The sequence below is a fragment of the Rutidosis leptorrhynchoides genome, chromosome 1, assembly GCF_046630445.1.
Source record: "Rutidosis leptorrhynchoides isolate AG116_Rl617_1_P2 chromosome 1, CSIRO_AGI_Rlap_v1, whole genome shotgun sequence".
NCBI classification, from domain to species: domain Eukaryota; kingdom Viridiplantae; phylum Streptophyta; class Magnoliopsida; order Asterales; family Asteraceae; genus Rutidosis; species Rutidosis leptorrhynchoides.
In genome coordinates, this window is record NC_092333.1 from 62,598,290 (window position 1) to 62,612,874 (window position 14,585).

The window sequence follows — 14,585 nt, forward strand, 5'->3', positions numbered from 1 at the left end:
TAATAATTATACCTTTTATCTTTGTATCTAATAACAATCCTAATCAAAAACAATATTAGTAACAATAATAAGAATAATAATAATAATAATAATAACAAGAGTGTTACCACTAAAAGAGCTTTTCAAAAAAAAAAAAAAAAATTCGCCATGAACCGGGCTTGAACGCGTGATCTCCCGCTTATATGCAAACACTATCAACCATTCTTCCATCTTAACTTTTCTGTTTAATTTCCCATCCTAAATTTATTTAGCCCTTACTTTCTGTTTCTATTTCTCTTCGTAAAAAAAAATGCCAGATTCAAGAATTGAACCTGTGACCTCTCGTACCCCAGTACCAACACCCTGCCATTCCTCTGTTATGATTTATCTGTTTTATTTCCCAAATATTTATCTATAATTTGTATCTTTCTGTTTCTACTTCTTCTTCTACCTTTTAAAAACAAAAACGAATCCATGCACTCTTAAACTTATTATTTGTTACACAAATCGATTTTTGGATATAATATCCAACATATATATATATATATATATATATATATATATATATATATATATATATATATATATATCTATTTTTGATTAATCAGTTTAAAAAAAAAACAAAGTAGAAGACAGCTTCTGCTGCTCGTCGTACTTAGGAAGAAAAAAAAAATTTGATTTCTATTTCACAAACGATTTAGGCCAGGCTTATAAAATGAAATAGTTTGAAAATCTTTAATAGAAACTATTGAAATCAACCATTTAAATCGAATCATCACAGAACTTTTTAATTTGATCTAAGAACACAGTTTGACTTTTTTTGTTTTAAATCTTTGACCTCGAAATTCTTGATTAATTGGAAAGATTAGAACCCAAAAACTTACAGATAGTTCGAATGGTTGATTCCTAACACCTTTGCATTTACAGATTTTAAAATGGGGTTCCAATTCGAATTTTTGCTGAACGGATGAAGAACAGGGAGAAAGAAAAAAAATGGGTTTCCTTTAATTTTTGTTTAATTCGCCATATTACAATAATTGTATGTGATATCTGAGATTGATAAAGAAACAATCGAATCATTTTTTGAGTCTGAAATCGATTGAATTTGTTGTTTTGTATGGTTATGGAGTCGACACATACACATAGGTTAACAGAAAAAAAATAAAGAAAACAGATGGGAAACCTTTACAGCTATTGTACCTATTGTCTATTTTATAAATAATTAATAATAATAATTAATACCTTATTAATAAATTTATTAATAATAATGATACTATTAATATTAAAATATTAATAATAATAATAAGAATAATAATAATAATAGAAATATAAATAATAATAATAAGTAACCATAATAATAATAAAAAATGATACTAATAACATTTTTATTGATAATAATAATAATAATAATACTAACTAATAAAGATAATAATAATATAAGTCATAATACTATATCAATTTGTATCAAATTCCATATTTTTATGTTATGTCTTTAAATAATAATATTAATAATTAATAATATAAATGTTGATATAAATATTAGAAGTAAATAATAATATTACCATAGCAAATTTTATTTTAACTTGTAATAAAATTTAATATGTTAACCTTACATATTATAAAGTATGTAATATTTACTATTATAATAATATATATTGAATATTTAATATTTATAAATTTTTATATATATTACCACATACATATAATAATATATGTATAGAATTCATACACATATATTTTCAAATTACTATATTTATAAATATGTTTTATCAAATCTTATTACATAAATAAGTATATTAATTATATATATTGAAACAAATAAATTTAAGATATACATTTATATTTTTCTACAAAAAATTGTTCGTGAATCGTCGGGAATAGTCAAAGGTCAAATAATTGATTACATGAGCACAGTTCAAAGTTTTTGAAATATCAATATTACAGACTTTGTTTATCGTATCGAAATCAAATAAGATTCAAGTTTAAATTTGGTCGGAAATTCCCGGGTCAACACAAATATGAGTTAAAAGTGAGTTTGACATCTTTTTGTAAATTGAGGGACTAAAGTGTAATTATGCCAAAAACGTGTTTTAACCCCAAAATGAGGTTGAGACCTCATTTATTCCAGCCATTTCGGTCCCAAAAATGCTCTCAACCTAGAGAGAGGTTAGAGAGAGAAAGAGCTAAGAGGATGAAGAAGAAGATGTTAATTCTTGCTCATTTTGGTGTGTTCTTGACTTCTACAAGTTAGGGCTTCATCTTTATACCCTTGGTAAGTTCCAAATTCGAATTTTATGATTTTGATTCTTGGTTTATGATTGAGTTTAGGGGTGTTGGTGTTCATAGACCTTAAATTTGATGATTTTGAGTCTAGAATGTTTAGATTTTGGGGCATTCTTACCAAGTGTTTGATGAAATGCCCAAACTAGAAATTGTTGTTGATGATGATGATAATTGTTTTTAAAATCACACCTTAATAGTGTTTTTAATCAAGGGGTTAGTAGGTTGGTGTTTTTGTGTTGATTTAGTTGAATTGTGTCAAGTTTGGGTGAAACCCGTCATTATAAAAACTGCACGAAACATGATTTTGTGAAGGTCATATTTTGCAAATCGTGACTCCGTTTAAGGCGTGTGAGCACTTTTCGGAAAATTCTGTGAGTATAATTTCCAATGAATGAGTATATATTTACTTAAAGTGGATTTAAATTGGTCAAAATCTACTGTAAAGAGAGGGATGTTCAAATGATCAAAATGGGAAAATTTTTGTACAAAGTGTTATGGGTTGGGATTTGGGATTGGTATTAGTGTCTTTATTGTTAGTTTGTTGTTTGGGTCTAAATTGCCACTCATAGTGGTAATGGGTCAAGTGTTTCTTGAGTTAAATTGGTCGAAAGCTCAATTGGGTCGAAATTAAGCTTGTAGTCACTTATGGTGTCTAGTGGCTTTATGGGCGAGTTTTGTGTTTATGTGTGTGGTAATTAGTTAAATAAAATTATTTTGATTATTATTTGTGATATAATGTAATAGGTGGGTTACATTGGCGACTCGTGGAATTCAGATATTGTGTTGCAAGAAATTCCAAGGTGAGTGGAGTATTTATATGTGCATGTATATAAGTTGTTTACTTATGGGTGATGTGGCGAGTGATATCTTGGCGTGAGGATTCACTCTTTTTCGGCCACTTGGTGCAAAGTTATAACGACCCGGAAAATTTCGACTTATTTTCAAGTCAAAACTCTATATGGCTGAATGTTTCCGACACGATAAGCAAACTTGTTATTATGAGTCTCAAAATTTTGAAAGGTTTTATGAAGTCATTTTATGTGAATAAATTATATTCTAATATTCCTATATATTATTTCGTGAATTCTTATCCTCCTCGCGTATTTTAAATCGCGTAATGTTATTTATTTATTCGCAAATATAATACTTCAAGATTTCTAATCGTAAAGTAAATAAAATAAATAGCATAATTAACTAGTAGTATTGATACGTAATACATAGTTATAGACTACAACTAAAATAATACTTCGTAATAAATAATCTTTTACCAAAATATTTTTTTCAAGCTTTTCATTATAATTGAGAAAAAAAAAATTAAAATAGGATATCAGTTAAGAAATACACGAAGTCATGGGCCGTGTGATAATAACATGGACATAAATTGTTCACGTATAAGTAACTTAAATACATAATTAACGAGTGAACTATTTAATACATTATAATTAACAAGTTTGACTATGTAATATTTAAGCAGTGGCGGAACTGGAATTTTTCTTCCGAGAGGACGAGAGCATATATGTAAAAGAAGAAAAACTATTAGGGAGTATAAAGGAAAAAAAATAAAAAAAGATAACCTATATAAAAAACAATATAATTCTATAAACTAAAGGGTGTACTTTATATTTGGCACAAATATTACAATTTACTGCACAAACATTACAACTTACTGATCTAGCAACTTCATTGAAGACTTCATGCTCATTATATATTACTAAATTACACAACTCACAATTTAATTTAATACTATAAAATAACTTCAAAACAATCAACTTGATTCAACGAAAGGGGCTGCAACTAACGAATGTTTCAACATAACATTTAATAATATAAGATATACTTTGGAGTCAAGATATGTGTTCTTGACTAACTAACAATACCAAATCCATATATGCTAACATTAACATTATCATTATCATTATTAATTCACATTATACCTACTCTCACCTTTACAACTCATTTAAATTCCAATTTCATAATCACTTTTACGGATAGTTGTTTTGTAGTCACATTTCATAGTGTAATTTACAACAAATCACAATTTTTTTAAAACTAAGAAATTCAGTCACCAAATACATTTATCAAGTTCAACCAAACAAATTCAATAGAGTTGAATAGACAGAGATATACAAGAGAGACTAGACAACACAAAGTGGAGATACACACTTCCTCTCATCTTCCTTACTGTTTTACACAAACTTGAAAGCTCACAAAGTCACAATCACAAAACAAATCTATGTATACGCATGTGGAGAAGAGCTATAATAAAACAAGAACGAGAAGCTACACATTGGATCGGTGCTAATTTACTTCTTTTTATTTGAAGGTATATGTTTATTAATCTAACTTAATTACTACATTATATTTAAAACTTTTAGTTCATGTGGGTCTACCATATATTTATAAAAGGTACGTAGTAGTAAATTTGTATGATCTTAATTGAGGTTGGTCTTCTCCGGAGTATTAATATATAAGAGTATTTTTACTAAATTATTAGTTGTCGAAATTTTTTTTCCGGATGTTCAACCCTTGAACAAAATTTCATTGTATAGATATATAGATATTTGATTGGGTGTATATTTATTATAAAAAAATAAAAAATAAAAAGAACTCGGTGTTATTGTAGGTGTACCTACAAATTCATAAGACATGATGATATTTTACATATTTACGACTACAGTCCCCGAGTTATTATTTATTCACAAACATATGTATTATAATATGTATGTAATACTGAATTTGAAGGTGAAATATTAATATTTATGTTAATTCAGTTTTTGTACGAAAGAGTTTCAAACAAGAATGAGATGTTATTTCAAAAATACGATTCTAGTCCCTGGGTTCTGATAATGTTATATAAATAAAATAAAAGAGGTATATATATATATATATATATATATATACACACACACACACACAAGTATGACACATAAACAATAATAACTATGGTGATGATGTTCACTGACCTAACCCTATTACTAGGTTATTTACTTTGGACTCTGCTACTACTTTCGTACATTTACTTGGAATTGATGTGCATTCAAGGTGAGTTTTCATAGCTCCCTTTATATATATATATTTGGGCTGAGAATACATGCGTAACTTTTATAACTGTTTTACGTTTAGACACAAGTACTCAAACTTTTATGCTATATTGCTTTGTCATGCTAAATCCCTGCTGTAATATCGTTAATTGCTGAGGTATAAGATGCAAGCTTAGTTATTGTGAGTAGCGCTACCGAGAGTGACGTCTCTAGTCAGTTGACCGTTGGTCTTTGACTACATAATAATGATTCAACGACACGAATAACAAGTGTCACGGGGTAACTTTTGTTTAGTCGCGATATTACAAACTCAACAATACTTTTAGATTGATATTTCTATATCAATCAACTCTTATTAAATCTTGTGGTCTAATACTATTATTGAAATCATTATTTATGATAAACCTATGAACTCACCAACCTTTTGATTGACACTATTTAGCAAGTTTATTCTCAGGTCCTACATAATGCTTCCGCTGTGTATTTGCTAATTGAAAGCAACATTTCAACGAGTCATTCATGGATAATTTGAAGGACTTGCATTTGCTAAATTGATGATGATTGCTTGCTATGCTTGGAGTCTTCATTACATATCATATCAATTAAAGACATTTAATGCGTTGTTTATTAAATACAAAGTAATATATCTATCTTCCGCTGCAAAACTCAATAAAACGTCTCATATAGAGTCGTTCTTGTTTATACAACTGTGATTTGATATAATTAGTCACAAATACCCGAGGCCCTATTTGGGGGTGTGACAGATTGGTATCAGAGCAGTACTGTTGTAGAGAACCAGGATTGCATTTTAAGTGTGCCTTATACAATTAGGTACCTTAGCAATGTAGGACTACAACTTTCCTTGACTATAGTGCCTTTAATTGTTGCCTTTAATTGTTAAATGCTATACTATACTTTAGAAACTTTACTTATATTAGAATTCCGAGCCAATCTAAGAACTCTGCTCACTTTCCTAAGTATTATCCAATTACGCCACCGCATCTAAATGCGACACTATGATTTTTGAAATTCTTCACATTCCTAAGTCATCTATCATGGTTTGTGTATTACATATGTATTACATGAAATATTATCCATGATTTTTTTGAAACTCCTATATTTGTTAATATTCATACTCAAACGTATATGACCTCCTTGTTATATCACGTACCTATATGCCTTATGCCCTTATGTATCGGTTTACGAACCGGAAAATGTCATTGGGTTATCACACTATACAAATTGAAAGTCTTTAATCGAAAGATTATCAAATTACATATTTATTATTTTATGATCTCGACACGTCATACTGCCATTATTGGAGTATAGACACATCATATCTTATTATATCTTATCATATCTATCTCAATAGATTTTGTCTAACACTTTTCCTAAATTTCCTCCGTAAGTTACGAAAATCTTTTTGCTACATATACGTATTCAAGGAGACGAATATATCATTCAGCATTCAACACCCACTCGTATCAAAAACCCTAATTCAACACCCACTCCATAGACAGTGCAACCGGAACAAACGAACCAATCAGCCATCATCTATTTTAGATGAATTGGGGATGGGTTCGTAGTAAACTAAATCAATGGAGACAAGAAGAAGGTGATCTCTTCCACCAACCGAATTCACCTCTTGGTGAAGAACCTAAAGCACTTACCGGCGAACCCGTTCGGAACACTATTTTCACCCTCATTTCCAGGATATCCAGTCACGAATATATAATATCAAAAATTCTAGATCTTATTCATCCACTTGTCCGAACCGCCAATCATCCCGGAATAATAGAAGAAGTCAACGAGCTTCACGCTCGAGTAGTGGCTCTGGAGAATATGGTGCGAAACCTACGAACACCAGCAGCAGCACCAGCAGCATAACCAGTACCACCAGTACCCTCAGCATCACCACCAACATCATCAGCTTCACCAACAACAACATCCGCATCCCACACCTCAACACCACAATCTGTACCTCAAACATCAACATCATATGCCCCTAGATATCAAGGAATATTAGTAATAATGAGTTAAGATGTATTGACTCATTCTTCCTAAAGAATTATATATATATATATATATATATATATATATATATATATATATATATATATATATATATATATATATATATATATATATATATATATATGCTTTAAAACAATAATAAATCTTTTCGTACTAAGCTATTACGTGTGAATCTTAACTAGTATGTACTACTTGGTAAATTCATATCACTAATACGCTATAATGTACATCCTTCGTTAATGACTTAACAGTCATTAATCACTGCTTCAACACAATAAACTCCATTTCATAATAAATCAAGTGTATTATTCGAATACATGTTTGATTTTACACTTCCATTTTCGATATACTCAAAACTTTTAAAAAAAAAAAACATTATTCGTGTCTTGTGAATTTCACGAGGATTTCACGAGCACCAATGTAATGACCCGGAAATTTCCGATCAAATTTAAACCTTAATCTTTATATATTTCCGATACGATAAGCAAAATCTGTAATGTTGAGTCTCGAAAGTTTTGAAATCTATATTTAGGAAATCAATTACCCTTTTAATATGCTCGGTGATTCGAAAATGAGTAATATAAATTTTAGGTTTATTAAAAATGTATTTAGGAATTATTTGTTGAATTTTAAAACTTTTTATATTTTACTTGGGATTGTGAGTAAATAATTAATGTAATTTTTTTATGAAATAGTTAATGACCGAATTTTATATCATAATGATTAGAATAAATAAATATAGATCTGAGATTTTTTTTCGAAGACTTTTATCCGCCACTGTTTAACAACGTAGCGAGAATTAATACCCCTACTAATAATGTCGATAGTTAAAATACAAAAGAGTTATCATGAGAATCCAAAATATTAAAGTGATTGATATCGTTACTGTTTTAGATTGGAATATTTCTTCTCTGCACAATCTAATTATATGATAATTATTACTAGTAATATTTCTATTTGCACATCTTGTATCTATATATATATATATAGATATATATGGGCATACAATTATATGAACTTAATAACCACAATCATCTTGTGATCTCTACTTCTCCTCCTCCTCTTCTATCTTCTTTTTCGATGATCAAACCACCTATGGCCCAACCATAACTTCAACACTATCTCCACGGCACCATCAAACAAACCTGCAACATGCTTTGATTAAGGCTGTACATACTTTTCTTTCCTTTCTTTCTTCATTCGAACATCATCAACAAGATCATGACAATTGTTATTACTTGTATCATGTTTTTCTGGGTTCATCGTTACCACGTTCTTCGGTTCACAAATCACCTTGATTAACACCTTGACCACCCTCCTCACAACCAAACAATAGCATCCTCATCACCAATACTACCACTACTACAGTTTCTGTTTCGGGTTCCATTTACAACTGATGTCGTAGGGGGTGTATACAAAATAGTATTATTTTTAGTGCGAAATACTATTAAATATGTTACAATTATACACAAGATATTTATTTATTTATAGAATGGATATACTTAAACCTTGCTACAATACTTATAGGCAGTGTACCTAATCCTACAGTAGTGTAGTTTTTAGTAAGTCCGGTTCGTTCCACAGGGAAATCTTTAAACAAAGCTCAACGCTATATTAGTTTACTTTTATTAAAAATACAAATATATATATAAGTAATATTATTATTATAAAGGGAGGTTTTTACCGTTTAATGACCGGTTTGTCGATTTTAAGACTTTAGTCGCAGTTAAAACCTAATGTAAAATATTAAATAAATAAAAGACTTAAATTAAAACGTAAAGTAAATAACGATAATGAAATTGCGAATAATAAAAGTGCGATAAAATAAACTTGCGATAATTAAAAAGTACGATAATTAAAAGTGCGATTAAATAACAATAACAATAAAAATGCGATAATTAGAAGTGCAATTAAATATAAAATAAAGGAAATTAAATATGAAATAAAAGAATTATGCTTATTTAAACTTCCGTAATCATGATGTTTGACGTGTTGATTTTAGTTTTATGCCCATGGGTTAATTGTCCTTTGTCCTGGATTATTTAATATGTCCGTCTGGTTTTTGTCCATAACAGTCCATCAGTCATAAATATAAAATGCGAGTGTCCTCGTCAAATTATTCTTATACCCGAAGTTAAATATTCCAACTAATTGGGGATTCGAATTGTAACAAGGTTTTAATACTTTGTTTAATGAATACACCAGGTTATCGACTGCGTGTAAACCAAGGTTTTACTACTTTGTTAACAATTACACCAATTACCCTTGAATGTAATTTCACCCCTGTTTTAATTATTCTAGTGGCTATTAATCCATTCCCGTGTCCGGTTAAATGAACGATTATTCGTACATATAAATACCCCGCCCATCGTGTCCGATCGAGTGTATATGGTAATTTATAGGGACGCCCAATTATAAATCTTTATATTAACATTAACAAACTTTCATTTAGTTAAACAAATATAAAGCCCATTAATAGCCCATAGTCTAATTTCCACAAGTGTCGTTCTTTTGTCCAAACCCCAATTATGGTACAAAGCCCAATTACCCAATTTTAGTAATTAGCCCAACATCATGATTACTTCGTTTTAAATAAGCAGAATAATAACTTAGCTACGAGACATTAATATAAAAAGGTTGAACATAACTTACAATGATTAAAAATAGCGTAGCGTTACACGGACAGAATTTCGACTTATACCTTTACAACATTCGCTAACATACCCTTATTATTAGAATTAAAATTAAAATTAAAATTAAAATATAAATTATATATATATATATATATATATCGTATATATGAGAGAGAGATATATTTTCTGTGTGTTTTAAAACTCAGCAGAAAACTGGCTTTATATAGGACCTGACCAGCATTTTTACTCCATGCGACTCGCATGGATTTTGTGCCTCTGGCCATGCGAGTCGCATGGCCACCCTGGATTCAGCCAAATTGCTTTGTTTTCTTCTTGCCGACGTAATATAATAATAATATATAATATATAATTATATATAATTATATATATATATATATATATTATATTATATTCTTGTGCATAGTAGACTAGATATGTTTGGTCCGTTGCGTCGGGCGTTTCTTCTTGGCTCAGGTCCCGGTTCCGGATTTTCGGACGTCCTCGCGTACTATTTTATATCGTGTACTTTGCATCTTGTAACTTGTACTCTTGTTATTTTGAGACGTTCCTCATCAATAATTTGAACCTTTTTGATTGAATCTTGTACTTTTTAGCTTTTTGGACCTTTCCATCTTCAATTTGTCGAATCTGCCTTTTATCTTCACTTTTTAATATTTAAACGAATAGTGCTTGTAAATCGAACAATATCAACTAAAATTTTGTCTTTCTTGGGGAATAATGCTGTAAAATATGTGTTCATTTTTAGCCTTATCAATATTCCCACACTTAAGTGTTGCTTGTCCTCAAGCAATATAGTCTTGAAACACTTGAATCACTTCTTTATTCTTCACACTTTGTACATAAGTGACTTCAATACAGCGGTATAAACAATGATAGTAACGATGTGGTTTAAAGGTGGGTGTGTCTTTTATAGTTGCCTCGGGTTTAGGTCAACGACACTTGCAATCAAATAGCCGATTTACTTTCGGTTTCCAAAGCAAAGTGCACATTTGAAAGGTGGTTTACAGTCCCACATGACTATAAAAATTTAGATCCTTAAGGAAATTGGATCTTTATGAAAACATTTGATCTTTTGAAAATTCAAGCTAGATTTTACCCTAGACAAGTTTTCTGATTTGATCCATCATCGGTGTTGCAAAATATATCTGTGGATCAATATTTTGGCTAAAACTTTTAGGCTCGTGTAATCCACTGCTATCCCTGTATCGGAAAGCACACATCCAGTTTACTTGTTCCGTATATTACCTTTCGGTAAACTACCGTCCAGTTGTAAAGGAAAGCGATGAACAAGAAACTGTTAAGGCAATGTCTAGTGACATGCAGATGATTATGGTCTTTTTAACGTGTCGGATGCTAGAAATATCCTTGGTAGGAGCAATAGTAAAGATCATCCTATAATTTTTCGGTCTGGCACAAGGTCCTGTCTCCGACCATGCTATGCAACCACCGTTCTTACGGTTGACACCCGATTTAGTTCAGGTGACCTAATGAATTCCAGGTGAATTCCTAGGATTTTACGTTCAATGAACGCATTGAAAATGGATTTTCAGAAAACAAATCGGTTTGTAGTTTTGATCAAAATATTTTCTCGTTCAAGCTTGAGTTTAGATATCATTGAATTCCATGAGTTTGAATTCTCAATCTTTAAGGTCAATCTCAAGGATTGAGTAATACCAGGCTTAAAAGCTGATTTTTAATCTTTAAGGAGATTATCCTTTCTGGGGATCTGATTCATTAGTCTTATCCAGCTAATTTGCATGGTGCCCCCCCATTATACGAGATAAATCCTTCTCATGGTTAGGATAAATCTGACCACTTGGCGACCCTGTTTAATGCTGAGGTCCGTGGATTTCCTGCTGATTTTAGTGATGACTTTTCTAGATTTTTCGTCAACCTACAGCTGGTCTGGACGACAACTTCATGACCTAAATCAAGAAGCGCGTGTCTTTTTCGGAAGACTTTACTTCCTTTTAATGATGGAATTGATTCATCGTGTAGATCCATCTCTTCTTTTCTTTTATCGGGTAAAACAGTTTAGTTTAGTCCAAAGCAAAAGTATTTTCAGTTATTTGTTACAGATATATGTGACATATGTTTAAAATAACTTGGTAAATTTTTCCACACTTGGCTTTTATTTTCCTTTTTATCGTCCTCTATTCCATTTTAAATGAATTTTAACATTTTAGTTTGTTTCTCAATTTATGTCCTTTCCGAGGTAACAATAATTTCGGTGTTAAAACCTAGTTTTATCGTTCATAAATATGTATAAACATGATTTGAATTCATTTAATTGAAAATTTTAAAAAATTTTACTAGAATTGGGTAGTTAGTATATAAGACTAGGGATGTTCCTTGTTATCGGAGAGCACTAGATTCTAACACAACTACTGCGTTACTAGCATTTTTAATGGTAACCAAGTGTTTAAATCAAAATCTGAAAGAATTTAACCCCTTCCCACACTTAAGATCTTGCAATGCCCTCATTTGCAAGAAATCAGAAACAATTTAAATTATTGAGGGTTATTAGCGTAGAAAAATGATTAAATTTTACCAAAGTTTCAAACATATTGTCGTTTGATTGTTGAATGATAAATGGTGCACGTCATTTGTTCATTCCGTCTTGTTGTTATTTCACATATATTTTGCATCTTGTCGTCAAAATTACTTGCTTTTGCTGAACTTAATGCCAGTCTTTGAAAACGCGTTGTTTTATCCTGTTTTGTGCATAACATAAAATACATGCAATACAAATATAATCATACATGCAATTTGAAATGGAACTTTGGCATCCCACTTTCAAATTATAAGAAAAATATTAGTACACAATAATAATAGAAATATCAAACATTACATAAATGTAATTAAAATGTTAAGTGTTTAAAATAATAAAAATATAAATTACCAACTTATCTCTACTGATCAGGAGGTGGGTTAGGAGGATAATTAGGATAGGGATCCCAATTCATGTTCGGATCAGGGTTCCATGGCTGTTGATAGGTGAACTGGTATGCTGCGTCATAATCATATATGTCATAGGGCGGTCTCATTTCTGGCTGGTGTGCAGGATAGAATGCGGGTCGGGTCGGATAATACATCTCGCCAGGCTGCAACTGGCTTATAATTTGGCGCTGATGATAATCCCATCGGCCATGCTCTCGTTGCCGGGAATGCTCGTAGTCATTCCGACGTTGCCATGCCTCGTACTGCATATGCCTATCATAGTTCGTCATGTATTCATCCTCCATACGAACGCCTAAATCAAGAGCAGTCTCCCGAACAACTCCTATAATGTTGTTCGCCTCTTCCATTTCGTCATCCGAACCTCTTTCTACCTGTCGCTGAGGTCCCTCGTATCGATATACCCGACCACGTCTCATCAATAATACCCTTGCACCGTGATAAAGCTGTGAACTAATAGTTTCACCTTCGTCTATTATTTCGTTCATTGGACCCCCTTGGTGCTTATCCACACCTAAATACTCTCCAATGAGAGTAATGAAAATACCGCCACCTATAATACTCCCCGCTTTCATCCCCGAAACTACATTAGCGAGATAATAACCAACACAATAGGGAATGTTCACGAAACTCCTCGGGTCTCTAATACACTTAAGGTAGAACAAATCATTTACGGTTAATTTCTCCTTATTCTTACCCCTTTGTGTAATTGTGTTTGCTAAGAATCTATGAATCACCCGGAGTTCAGCTCTATCTATATCTAAGTATGTATGATTTCCACTGGCGTGAAATTCATTAAAGTGGGACATACGCCTCCAGACGGCGTTAATATCAAATTCCCTATCTATCCTTTCTCCTTGGGCAATCAGGCTATTACAGTCGGGGCTCAAAAGTTCAGCAGGGGTGTAAATCTGTAAGGCCCTGGCTAAATCTATCATGGACATTCTGTACATGCGTCCACCTAACAGAAATCTAATAAAGCTTCTATCATCTATCCTCCTAACATCACTGTTTAACTTAATAGTACTAAGTAATTCTATACACCATTCCCTATATATGGTTCTACGAATGGAAAATAGGCGCATCCAATCGTTAAACTGAGAATTACCATACCTTTGCACCAATAATTCCCGAATCGGTTCGGCAAGGTCAACTGTTTCCAAAGGTACCCAGTCAATTGCCCTTGGCATTTCAACAACCTTAAAGTAGAGAATGTGCATGTTCTTTTGATAATCTGGATACTCTATCCAACATCGATCAAATCTCAGATTTGGGTGTAACTGATCTTCATTAATGTCTAAGCTCAGAATCATTTGATGTGGAGCGAATTGACGAAACTGATTCATGAATAATTGATCTTGATCGTGATATGGAATATGTTGATCCTCATGTTGTTCTTCTTCTTGTTGCATATGTTGTTCTTGTTCATAAAACATTTCCGGTTCGGGCTCTGGTTGTCTGGACGATGATGCACCGTCCGTATCTGTATTTCTCTGCAAAACACATTAAACACAAAATTTGTGCATCCAAATATGCATTAGTGTTAGCAAAATAATAACTTGAAACAATTATGATGACATGTTCAATTCATAACACATTTTATACACATTTTCTTAACAATAACAATTCTACACTT